This window comes from Pezoporus wallicus, unplaced genomic scaffold (assembly GCF_028554395.1).
Source record: "Pezoporus wallicus isolate ANWC-B61680 ecotype Strahan unplaced genomic scaffold, APGP_CSIRO_Pwel_v1 contig_8702, whole genome shotgun sequence".
Lineage (NCBI taxonomy): Eukaryota > Metazoa > Chordata > Aves > Psittaciformes > Psittacidae > Pezoporus > Pezoporus wallicus.
The window spans coordinates 586,087-599,362 of record NW_026636754.1 but is presented as its reverse complement, the minus strand read 5'-3'; the positions used below and the strand labels follow the sequence as shown (position 1 = coordinate 599,362).

The 13,276-nt window shown below is 45.2% G+C and overlaps 1 long non-coding RNA gene across 3 annotated transcripts in view; it reads left to right on the top strand.

Moving 5' to 3' along the window:
* The first annotated feature begins 3,572 nt into the window (after window positions 1-3,572).
* The window catches only part of LOC130595038 (uncharacterized), a 98,362-nt gene continuing 88,658 nt past the window's right edge, over window positions 3,573-13,276 (top strand). For 2 of the 3 annotated variants that reach the window (XR_008971206.1, XR_008971204.1), the window contains exons 1-2: window positions 3,573-3,755; window positions 4,692-4,828. This is a non-coding gene — a long non-coding RNA (uncharacterized LOC130595038). The remainder of the gene's footprint in view (window positions 3,756-4,691; window positions 4,829-13,276) is intronic. The other variant, XR_008971205.1, reaches the window with a different exon arrangement.

Below are 13,276 nucleotides of genomic sequence, written 5' to 3'. Positions count from 1 at the left end.
CTGAAGCACACACTAGAGCTGAAGCACTCACCATTCCTGCATCTGCTGAGGCAGGCTGGAGATTTAAGTGATTTCCTCTTCAGGGCCTTACAAGCCTTGTGGGGTTCGTGCCACCTTAGGAGTCTGGGCACAGCTTGAAAGGTTTAAGTGCAGGAGAGACCGTGTTTCCCAGAAAAGGGAAATTTGTATTTTATAAACCCCTCAGTACCCGTTTTGCTCACATCCATTTTATGATTATAATTACTTGGATTACTTTTATTTTAGATGAAGGAAAACAATAATGAAAGGATAACTAAATAAAAAAAAGCACAGAAAAAGAAGGAAAACACTGTGGTTTCTGTTCGGAATGTTTAACCCTTCAGCAAGAGGAAGAGCTGGATCTTTAGATGTGGAGGAAAAGGCTGCTTGTAGTTACACACAGACTACTGAGATTTCTACTCTTTTCAATGGAGCATTCATTCCTGCCCTTGAAGAAAGGTGAATCTCCCATGCCTTTTCTGTGTTTAAAGAAGTTGTGGTTCTCCAGATGTCTGCAACAAAATTGGACATCATGAATGCATATATATATAATAAATATTATATATACACACAAAAAATGTATATAATAGATATAATTTCCCACAGGAATACCTACAGCATTTCTCCATCCTTGCTTGGCTGTATGCAGAGGGGAATGCTGTAGAGCTCAGCCCAGGGCAGCTGGGGGTGAGAAGGCACTGTATGCTGCAGCAAAGTGAGTTTTGTTTGTTCTCAGCAACTATGCTATATCCATGCAGGTACAGTGGATGAATTGAGTAAGGCATATCCAGTGCCTGCAATCTGCTACAAGGCAAATAGAGATGATAATCCTGTACATGCCTTTGAGTGTGATAACTGTTAAAATAAAAGAAAACCCAAAGTGATTGCTGTAAACCCTGTGTCTTCATAAACACCGCTCATCCCTTTTCCACTTCTCGTTACAGTGATGGCAGCTGCCTTTCCTTCTTGCTATAATACATAAAGCCCCACAAAGGACATAAAACTTGTTCTTTCCAGAGGTTCCCACCGCACTGGGCTATGCCTGCATGTTTGAGATGCCCAAAGCTCAGAGCACCAGAAGCTCTGCCTGGATTTGTTGAATATTATCGACCTTTTCTGGGTGTTTCATCCAACAAAAAGGCACAGCATTTTTTCCTGGGTCCCTTATGAGCCCCAGGAAGCAAGTGCCATGTACCTTACACCCGCTGCACAGTGCGCGGCAGGCTCCTAGCAAAGCAAGCAGATGTATTGCTCTGTACAGTGGCAATCAGGAAGGGAATTAAAATTATGATACGTTGCCATGGTAATGAAGTCCCGGGATTTGGCTAGGAGGAAAAGTGAGGTTGTAGCTGGTTGCTTATGAATTCCTCAGTAGGCTTTTCAATACCCTCTTTCCTTTAAATGAAATTGGAGAAAGACTTGCAGTTCATAGCGGGGATAAAAAATTTATGAAGCTAAATCTAGGCAGTGTTTTAGTGTCAGTCAGCATTAACCCACAGCATGAACACGTAAATAATTGACATGTCAAACACCCCAGTGCTCTGGGGTAGAGCACCAGCAGCACTTGAGGGCTGGTACTCCATGGGCAGCCCTGAAGCTCATGAGCCACATTCCAAGCATCCAAGCATTGGATGAAAACGCTCTTCCTTCGCTGCATCCTCCCATTGCCATACCTCCTTATAGGCTTTCTTCTGGCCAGAATAAACCAAGATAAACCTGACAGGTTTCCTCTGGCTTGGAGCAGGTGAGTTTAGCTGCTTAGGGAAGTACTTGCAGCTCTCTCCTGAAGACCAGAGTTCTGCTTATCCATAGGCTGTGGTCAGCAGGATGGCTGTGAGCTGAGGTTTGCAGGTGTGAGATTGACTCTGCCCCTGCCAAATAAAGAGAATCCTGAAATAAATGAACAACAAAATAAATGCACTTAAAAAAAAAAATCATAGAAAAATAGAGTGAAAATATTGCAAAATACTGCTTGTCTGTGAGGGTGGGGATTTGGTTTGAAAATGGATAATCAGTGGAGATTCAAGATAACAAAAGGTGGAAGGTTTTTTGACCAACCCTGGCCTTAGTTCCTCCTTATGTTTATAAGAAGCTTAAGTGGACCTGGCTGAAAATCAATTTGCGAAGGGAAAATATAATGATAAAATGTAAGTTTTAATGTTTTCGGCAAGAATAACACCCGGAAAAGGAAACTGCTCCCAGCTTTTCCTCAAACGTGATTTTATCATTCATTTTTCTGCTTTTCTCTTCCTACCTCACTTTTTCAGCGGTAAATTGGAGAGGCAGAGGATGAGAACGGATCACTGTCTGCAGGGCAGGACAGAGAGCCAGTGGGAAGAGTAATGGAACAAAACCAAATCACCGAAAAGAGGCAGTTTGAGGGCTTTCAAGGACCATTTTCAGGGAGAAAAATAGAGGCATTTTCTTGTGAGAGGGAGATGCTCTGCTCTGTGCTAGAGGTTCAGGTGAAAAACCCTCACTAGAAAGTACTGCTATGTGGAGAATTCTTCCCCCTGATCAAATCCATGGAAAAGCCACTCAGGAAGATGGGATGAGGCTCCTCAGTTACCTGCAGCCTCACTCATGCATGGCATCCATTCCCCTTTGCTCCTCCTGGACCCTTGTACCCACTGCCTTCCTCTGCAGCACCAGTGAGTGAGTTGGATCTTGCAGCAGACCCTACCAAAGCCCAATCCTCCTACTGCAAGCATTTAGTTTTCCATGTTTATTCCCTTGTTCCCACGCAGCCACCAGCACTAATTCCAGGTGGGATTGCCAGCTGCTGGGAAGGGGAAATCTCAGCTTGTTGTGACAGCAGCATGGACGTTTGTTGGGCAAATATAGGTATACAAGTAAAACTTCCCCCTTGCTGTTGCAGGATGAGCTGCTGTCAGCCTTGGCTGAGCATCTCCACACTGTGGTGCAGCAGGGTTCCGTGTGGCTCTGGAGGCTTTTAATGTCAGTCTTAACATGTATTCCACCATGGTTGTGAAACAAGCACTTCACTGTTATAGAACACAGGTGGAGGTGGATCAGCTTGATATTGCTGGATGAGACACCCTTCCCCTGCTTCAGTGTGCAGCCACAGCCAATCCACATTGCAACCAGGGTGATTGCTAGGAGCAAGTATCTCAGAGCTCTTTTCAGCTCTATATAACTGTAAAGAAAGTGAAAACAAAAGGTGGAATAAAGCAATTGGTGCTATCACCTTCTGCAGGGCTCCTGCCTGGTGCCTCTGCTGCGCAAGAGAGAAAGAAATGCAGGTCCCTAAGCTGCAGAATAGCCTAGAGGCACACCAGTATGGCTGTGGCACTGGTGAAGGCTGGAGTGCTGTAATCAGTGACTTTCACAGAGCTTGGGAATTTGTGGACCCTCCCAAGAGCAACACCATCTCTCCTCAGCAGGTGCTTGCATTTCCAGCAGTGATTGCATTCCCTAAAACCCACCTGCTAGAGGGGCTGGGTTTGAGTTTTGCAGCCCTTACACAGATCAGTGGCTGGTCCTCTGCTGGGATGCTCAGCTAGCACAGGGGCTTTTCTCCTCTACCACTGCATCTCCTGCTCTGGAGTGGGTTTGCAGTGGATCTTCTATGAGAAACAAATGTCTTGGAGCTGGGTTTGGGAGCTTTTGAACTGCTTCAGCAGCCCATCTTGCATATTACTCCTAAACAAGTGTCTTTTGGACCATTGTAAGAGGCAGAACCAGCATCTTGTGGCAACTCTGGAGGAGAGAATGAAGTAAGTAAGGAGCTCAGAGCAACCAGCCCTTGCAGAAGTGCCTGGGGGGAAGAGGAGCCCTAGCCCTGTGAAAGAAGGGTCTCATGGCCTGAGAGAGGGATGGTGCTGGAGGTTAGGCTGGGGATGTTTCACCTCTTTAGAAGGTTGAGGGATTGAGCACTTGAACAAATGCTGATGCAGTAAACTGAACTTTAATGGCCATTGCATGGTATTTGCCCTCCCTCTCTACAGAGCAGTCAATGGGTGATAGCCTGGGGGAGGACCAAGTAGGCTTGTGTTGATGTATGCTGCTCTCCTGGGTGTGTGGTCCGACCTGTCTGTGTTCAGTAGTGCAGAAAAACCATTTTGCTCTACTGGGAGGTGGGTGGTAGTCAACAGACCTTCTTCATTGCTCAGGCCCCTTAGGTGTCTTCTGTGGAGCTGTCAAGGTGGAAGAGGGCACCGTGCTGAGCCTCACTAAAGCCTTTGCAGACCTCCAAAGTTTCAATGTTATTCAGATAATAGCAGTCTTTGTAGTCCCTACGGGACTTGAGGATATGCCAGGGCTTCTAATGATGCTCTGGTTTTGGGTTGAAGCAGGCCATTGTGAAAGGAATCTCCATTGCATTTGATATCAGGTCTCCCTCTAGAGCTATGGAAGCCAGGAGCACTGATTTTGCTAGGGACAGTGATGGGGTTTCTTTCAGCTGGGAATGTAAACTGGGATTTTCCACGCTAGGGAAAACTTGAAGGCTCCAAGGTTCAGGGTGTCTCTTCTCTGCTAGGAGCCTGGTAGAGGCCTCGCACACCAAGAGAAAGTAAACATGAGGAATTATTCCTGGCTCTTTCTCTGTGGTGCTACGCTTGGGCTGGCTCCACTGTGGCATGTGAATAGAGTGTCAGGTTTGCTGCTGTCAGATCAGTAGGTTCATTCTGCATCTTTTTTTCCCTTTTTAGGCTATGAGAACACAAAAGTACCAAAGGAAAGACTTGTCTCCCTCCCTGCTGTGCTAAGTCAGGCCAGACTCATGTGATTGCTCACCCAGCCTGGGAAGCCACGGTCTTCAGATGCTCTGGGATGCAGAGGTGGGCAAGTGTGCTTAAATAAGCTTTTCTTTTTGCTGCTAGATTTGAATGACTTCTAGAGCTGGTCAGAAATGGAAAATCACTGTGAGGTGTCTCTGTGGTGGGGATCTTTTGTGTCAATTTTTTTACCTTCTGTAGACTTCCAAATTGGGCCTATTTTGATTTATTTATTGCTTAGAATCAGAAAGACTGCCAACAATCTGGTTTTCCTTCCTTTTAAATAGTGCTTCTCAGTAACGGTTTAGTTGCACGTTCCACTTTGAGTTCAAACTTGAACAGTGTCAGAATCAGTTGTTACGTGTGAATTCAGAAGGTGCCGACGCTGACGAGAGACTTCTGAAACTCTTCCATTTAAAAGGTGTATCACTCAAATGTTTGTGAAATCAAAGCCGACAATCACAAATCTCTGGTAGCACACTCAAGAAAGGGCTGTTAATATGTCTGAGGTTGGGATTGAGTCAAATTTCCTGCTAGGGATCATGGTGCAGAACGTAAATAAGATAGAGAAAAACTAAATCTGAGCAGGACTCATGGTGTAGTTTAAGAGCAATTTTTAATTACAAAAGTTTCTCCAAAGCTTTTAATATTTTTTTTTCTGGTAAAGGCTCCCATTTAGGCAAACTTCCTTAATATTTTTTTTTCCAAAGAGTAAAATTAAACTGTGAAAGCCCCGGAGGTAACAACACATCGCTTCAGCCAAAACAACTAAAACCTCCAGCTGAAAAACAAACTGTATTTTACAAACCCAAACTAGATTTTACTGAAAGAATGAAAACTTCCAAAGGAAATATGAACTGCTTCTTCAGGAAATGTGGGCAATGAGAAGACCCCCCACTTACTGACTGCATTCCTTCAGCAAAACCCCTCTCATTTCCCACTGGCAATGTGCAAATCTCCTATCAGCTGAAAAACACTGTGTTTTTTGTATTAAAAGTAGTTGCTGGAAGTTCTTAACCAGAAACAGTCTGGGTAAAGGGAATGGGTACAGAGGTATGGGATGAGTGTTGCCTCCCACTTGCAACTGTTTTGAGTGTTGGGAAGCATCTGAGTAGGGATGGCAGATCCGTGGTGCCTGGCTTAATGAGGCAAATCATTACAGAAAGACAGGTCTCTAATGGCAAGCACTGGAAGTGTTGAATCTTTATTACCGTGTTCTCAGGGGTGTTCATTTTAATCAACACCTGAATGGTCAGATTAAGTCTGTTTGCTCTCTTTTGTGAATTACTGTGCAATTCAGCATTAACAAAGGTCCAATTTTAGTGTGTTATTGTTCAAGAAGGTAAAACAAGCCTGGGAATACTGGCAAGGAAATAAACTTTTGAGGTCCATGCCAGCAGTCAGCTCCCTGAACTAGCTCTGGTAAATGAGTAGATCAAACAGGACTTTGACGTTCAGCTCAAAGAGAGCCACCACCCATTCTGCAGACTTTCCATTAAGTTCTCCCCAATGCTTTTTAATTATGTTTCTGTTCTTCCCTTTTCTCTGGGGACAGAAACTGGCTGCAGGGGAAGGACTATGGTTCCTCCTGCTACCATCTGTGCCAGTTAGACCTGAAAAGTACCAGACACTTCAAAATGCTGGAGCTCTTGCTAGAGGCCTGGCATGACCTTGACTTCAGAGCCTTGCTTTTGACTATGCTCGCTGGAGCTTTGTTTGCCCCTTGGCAGCTGTTTTTCAGAGGAGTGGTGGCTCTTTTGGTGTCTGTTTTGCCAGGGGACTGTTTTAGTGAAGGTGTAGAGACAGTGTGAACCTTCATCAGTGACAGAAGTAAATTCAGGCCAGTGTAATCCTGATGGAGATCACTGGATAGTCCATGACTGCAAACCAGACCTCCGCGTGCTGGTGCTTGCAGTCACGCCAGTTTCATTGGCTCAAGGGTTCCAGCCACCATGTGTTGTGAGATCTAGTCTTGCCCTCCAGAGTCTATAGCTTAAAGGTTATTCTGTGCTGTACCTATCTAATCTCTATAATTAAGGGTAAAGCAGCTTCTCTGCTTCTGAGAGATGGCCTTTTGGCTGAGCCTGGAGCTGTTTGTTTCTCACTGTCCCAGTGTCATCCTACTGCTGCTCTGAGCTTGGCTATCTGGGACAACTGTCAGCTGGCTCCAGAAAGGGACAGCGTGAGGGTGCTTACAACTGCTTTTCTGGTTTGCCTCCTACATGCTCTTTGGCCAGAAGTGAGAGGGTCTGAGCCAATAACTAAAAATACAGTCTCATAGCCTTGGATAAAGGTAGGTTTGCCAGCGGGAGCTTCTCTGCAGGAATCTCTACATCCGTTCTAGCACACAATCATGTGTGATGTGAGGGGAAGCTGATGTCCCACTGTTCCCATCTCCTGCCAAGGTGCCTTTGTCTCGGCTCATGCTGAGTCATGGCTGGTTGCAGCTGGAGATGAGTGGGCTCTTCTCCCAGGCAGATCTCCATCTCACCAGGGACACTACCATAGAATAAATGAGGAAAACCTTTTTGCAGTGGGCCCTGCAAAGGCATTCTGGTGGATGGCTGTATTGCTCAAGGCAGTAGAAGACAATACTCATCATAGGTTGGGACCCACTTTGAGTGGACATATAGCATAAATGATGGTAGATTCATGTGTCTAATGGTGTTGTGTGTGACGGTTGCCAGTAGTAAGCCTGAACTTGCTTGCTGTTGTGGGGAACCAGCCCTGATTTAGACCACGTTTGGTCAATGATCTCTGCAGATTTTCTTTGTCCCATGCTCACATCCCTTCATTTTCCCTCCAAGTCTGTCCTTAGTGTAAAAGGAGATGCCAAGGTGAATCCAGGCATTACATCACGGACATCCTGTTGCTTCAGACCCCGGTGTGTGTTTGACTTGGCTAATGTTTCTTTCTCAAGATCGATGAGTGCCCATCCTGTTTGCCTTTCTCTGAAGATAAAATAACCTCCCTGGGATTAGATTCCAGGTCTAGGCAGCCCAGCTGTGATAAAGGACAGGTGTGGGTCTGCAGGCAGGATGGGATGCTGTGGCATCCCCGCTGCCCTGTGCGCGCTGCTCTTGCGAGACGAGCTATCTCCATGACCATTCCAATTAGATGGGGCCTCTGCTCCCCGCCCTGCTCAGCAGGCTCTGTGTGTGTTTGGGGAGAAAAATGAGAGGGGGGAATTGGAAGACTTTACAGTCTGTAGGAAGTGTGGAGGAGAGAGTAATAGATGTGAGGAAAAAGACAACAAAGTATTCCAGGAGTTGGGTTAAGAATGGGCAAATTGATGGTACGCAACATGTCATCAATCCTGTTTAGCCAGGCTATGCTTTTGATCATGGTTTTGTGCTAGCTTCCCTTCTAATTTCTCAGCCTTGGTTGGGTCTGGTCCCATGCATGTTGGGAAGGATCTTTCCCTTCAAAAGCAGCGGGTCCCATAGCTCTGCAGTGTCCCTTGAAAAGCTTGCATAAACTGGCAGAGTTACAGCCATGGAGCCACCAGCAGCAAAGACAACCGTGAGCCAGTGCCTCCCATCCATCAGTAATTCAAGCTTTCCTTAAACACTGGTAAAAGCTCTGGATGGGCACAGTACCTACAGCAACAGTCTGTGCTCAGTCCTCAAGAAGGTCTGTGTTTAAGGAAGAGGGGTGATGGTTTCCAAAGTGAAACTTGAATGGCAAAGCCAAGGTGGGTCACAGCTTGTAGGACTGGAAAGAGACAGTGGTTTGGGTAAAATACAGGCTGTCCTGATTTCCTGGGGTACATTAGCAACTGAAGACCCAGTTATAGGTCAGGGTATCACTGTGCCAACACCTGTCCCCCATATTGCTGGTGGGAAATGTTTTCTGCTGGAGATCTTAGGCCTGCTTTACAGGATGGGCATAACAGTTTTTATTCTTCCCTCTGGGCTATAAAGACACAGTGACAGCAGGGGGCTAATCCTGCCCCAGGCTGGTGTTATAAAGCTCTCCTCTAATGCACAGCCTGATGCAAACATGACCTTGCTCTTACACTCACCCAGGCTGTGTCAAATCTCAGCACCACTTGTTATGGGCTAAGGAGCAATCCAGAGGCAAGCTGGGCTCTTCTGGCTGCATGGGGCAGGATACTCACTTGCACTCCAGCTCCAAAATGAAGCCTCTTGACCTGGGTCAGAGCAGATAACGCTGAGCACAAATCCCATGTTGAAAGATGCTGGTGATATAGATGCAACTTACTGCCCTGCTGTTGGTTCTTTATCTTACAGCAGATGTACAGCTGCTGTGGTCTAACACCAGCTACTGCGAAGACAAAGGCTTCAAATAAAAGCCCCAAAAATGTAAATTCCTGTGACCAGTTATGTTTGGGGGAAGGCAAAGAAAGCAGAGTAACTGCAGAACTTAACCTGGGTTAACTAAACAGACTCTTAAACTCTGTTTCAACATTAGACTTCTAACATTACCTGCTTGGCATGTCATAGCCAGGGATAAGAGCCACCACACAGCGCACAGTTAATCACTGAGCCAGCTGCCCCCAGATATGTTGGGACATAAAGCTTGTCAGGGAGAGCTCTTTCTCTGACATCCTTTGCAACACAAGGAGAGAAATGAATAAAGGATGGAGAATCTCAGATGACAGGGCAAGCACCAGCCACTAAATGGGGCTGAAGTGCAAATTCTTCTGCCGAATGGCATGTGCTATAAGGTCTCTTTTTCCCCTCCCTGACTTCCGTGACTTTCTATAAAGGTGAAGAGAGTAGTGGTGGACTTAGTCCTTCAGTTCCTTTAATTCTGCCCAAGACAGGCCCCACTCTCTTTTCAATATATCAGTCTTTATGGGACAAGTGGAATTCAACTAGGCACATTCTCCCTATCCTTGTGCTGCCATCGACACACTGAAGGCAGATCAATTTAGGCTGTTACATTCTCCCTTCCTTCTCTCCACTGCTGTCTGATTTTTCTTGCTCTTATTGCTTGGAGAGTGATTCCTTTTTCTCTGCTGACACGGACACTCAGGAGCAGCTCTGGGGCTGGGCCAGCCCTGACTGCTGTCCTCTATTTGTGTGTTCTTAGTTGAGTCCAGACTTGGCATTTCTGGTCTCTGCTTTTGGATTTCAGATTCGCTCAAACTTCTGCCCTGTCCCCCTTTCAGAAGCTTCTCTTGAAAACCAAGTATCTCTGGAAGTCTGCAGTGATTCCTCCCTTTTCTGGGCTTCTCTGCAGGGACCTGAACGGAACACTGGAGCAAATACAAGCCTTTTTTTTGGACAGCTTCATGGTTAAAGACACTTGACAGAGACTTGAGAGTGTTCTTTCCCCAGCTCTGTGTCACTGACCTCCAGCAAACCGTTTTATCTTCCCGTTTCCTATCTGTGAACATGATAGAAATGTTCCCTTTCTTTCTCCCTTTGTCTGTCTTATCTATTTATATTTTAAGGTCTTTGGGGCAAGGACTGTCTCTTGACTGTACAAAGGCTGACAGACAAAGGCATTGACCTTATTTGGGATCTCTAAGTGTTAATGCGATAACAGTACCAGAACCGTGGATGAGTGCAAAATAGCAACACGGTCTATTTTGGAACAGAAAGCAAAGTGTTTTCCCTTCCTTAGAATAGCTTTTGGGATGCAATAATTAAGGCATCAAATAGAAAGCACATAGGACTGTGAAAAACTGCATGTTCCACAAAACACTCAACTGTTTTATCAGAATTGAGGTTATCTTCCTCAACTTCCCAGGTTTTGGTTGGTTTGGTTGGATTTTTTTGGAGTGGGCTTTTTAACTTAAAATCCAGCCCCTGATAAAGGGAAGAGCTGCGACATGAGATGTTTGAAACCTGCCAAAGCTTTTAGGTTGCTTTGGGGTATTGAAGACTCTGGTAAGAACAGCTTTGCCACTGCAGAAAGCATCCCGCAGTACCTGCTCCATAACTCCTTGTCTCAACCAGTGCAACTGCGTGTGAGGTTGTTACCAGACGCTAGAGAAATGGCTCAGACAATTTTCAACTGTATAAACATGTTTTGGTGCTGCTTTCTCTCCTGGAAGAGGTTTTCCTTCTGTTGCAATGCAGAGAAAAAACTTGTAAATATTGCTAGAATATGGTGTTCCTCTCAAAAAGGGCAGTGTTCTCTCACCTCCATAGGTGTCCTGCCTTTTCACACAACCAGGGGAAAAGTGTTAATATGCTGCTCATTAGGAATCTGAAATTCCTGCCATCCTCTCCTGCATCCTAATCGAAATGCATCTCATCTTTATCTGATGCAGTTTCAGATGAAAATTAGAACGCTGGGCTGAAAGGCAAACTCGGCAGGAAATCCTGCTTTCTCTCTTCAGCACTAGATGTGCTTTTGACCTCCTAAAATGTGACTTTGTGTTAATTTAAAACTAAATTCCCACTAGATTAAGCACAATCTGAAGACGCAATAGGAGAATGGCAGAGAAGGGGAATCCAAGCAGCACTTAATGTCGTCTTTACTTGTGTTTCATGCTGAAAGATCAGTTCAGGTAGTGAATTATTTATGCTGCAGTCTGGCACAAGCGTAGGCATGCAGCCTGCCAAAATGTAGGAAGTCCATTGTGAAGGCAGGATATTGGATCCCGCAGGTGCGAACAGGCGTGCTTCCATGTTTGAAAGTTCACAGTGGGAGAATTCAAATCGACCTCTGAGGTTGGCTGCAGATTAAACTCCTCCATTTTTAATTAGATGCTGCCCAAAGGACCTCATGTCAGGAAAAAAGTAACACTAAACCCATGGAAATATCCGTAATAATTGTCCTACAGATTCAGTCATTGTCGGTGGGGTAAAACATTAACATCCTTTTGTTGTGCTCAAGCATTTGCTTGGTTTGGAGTTTTATTTTCCTGCAGTCCAACAACTTTAAAGCCTAATGAGTTAAGAATTGCCCAGGATGATAATGGGGCTGCTAAGACTCTTTAATGATTGGCATGGCTCATGAAGGGGAGAAACAAAACTGAAGGAGGCTCCCTGGGGAAGGGTGTAAGGCCACAAAGGGTTGAGTGGGCAACTTGGAGAAAGGGGCTGTTGCTTTCACACCATTAGGTGTTTAAAAGAAGCCAAACCCTGGCCACAGCTGACTAATTTTGGCTAATTGGAACCTACATGGGTCAAAGCTTGGTGGCCTTGCTGCTGGTAGGTCAGGGCAGCATCCATCATTGGCCTCTCCTCTGAACGGCAGCCCATCCACAGCCTGTGACAGTGCATACAAGCAGGAAAACTGGCAGGAAGCTATTCCTTGTGGAAGATCATGTTGTGCTCGTTTGTCTTGGTGCTGCTTTCCCATAGCTGGGGTGGATGATCAAGGAAGTGCATACGTAGACCAGTCTCATGGGATGTCCTTGCTCTTCCTCCTACTTCAGGGCCAATTTATCACTATAGAGCCTTTCTCTCCCTTCTCTGCTGACAGATTAGCTACTGTTCAACCACTGCTCATATCCTAGCTGAAATACTAGGTAAAACCAGCTGATGCTGGTGGGTACATGGGCTTTGATCCTCAGCAGGAGTGGCTCTGGTACGGGGTTTCACCATGGGAGCAGGGAGTGCAGCTGAGCGATTTGAATAGCTTGTTTGGATTTTTGCTTCCAAACTGTGGATAAAAGAGTCTTTCTTGTGTAACAACACTTCCAGAGATGCAGAATTCCCTTACAAAAGGATGGAAGCCTTTGTGGTGGGTGCATGGATGTGTGGGCTCAGCTATGGTGAGAGGTGTGGGCTGATACGCTGCCTGCTCACTCCTACTGTCTACTGCTGTGTGGAGGACTGGCCTGGTTTTAGGCAATGCTCTGTCACTCAAATGCATCAATCCCAAAATACATCAGGCAAGAGCACAGTTTTGACAGCATCTCTGCCCATTCACATTTTCACTCTGGAAATATGATCACAATACATGCTTGTTTGTGTTTACCAGCTATAATTGTATCAGTGCATTGGCTTGGATACAACGGCTCTCTAAAGCCTTTTTTTAGGGTATTTTTAATTATTTATTAAATTATTGTTTATTTAATAAACAATAAAATACGAAAAACAATTATTATTTAATTGTTGTTTTAGGGTATTTTTACTCCTAATTTTGTAACTGAAGCGCAGGATAGGGGAGGAAGGATGGTTCAAGTGTTCCAAACCCCATGATAACCTTAGAATTCTGGTTTGTAATGAGTTTCAGTCTATCTCATTTTAATACTACTGAAGTAGCAGTTTAAGGGGGTTTTGCTGTTGGTAGGGTTTTGTTTGCTCTGCTCTCTAAAGTGAAATGCCAGTTGGACCTGCGAATCTCCGAAAACCTGAACCAAACTCACTTTTCTGCTCCATTTACTGCACAAGTCTAGAAAAGGGGGAGGCTATCTGATGGTCTGTGGGCTCAAAATTGAGGGACATCTCGATCTAGTAGTTTCCACCAGCAACTTGCTGGTATTTAGTGCAATATGGGGTTGGTCAGTGGTAATAAATCAGAGCTTTTCTCCCAAATAAACATGAACATGAAGTAAACCTGGAAGAATTTAGATGAAGGATGTATAAACC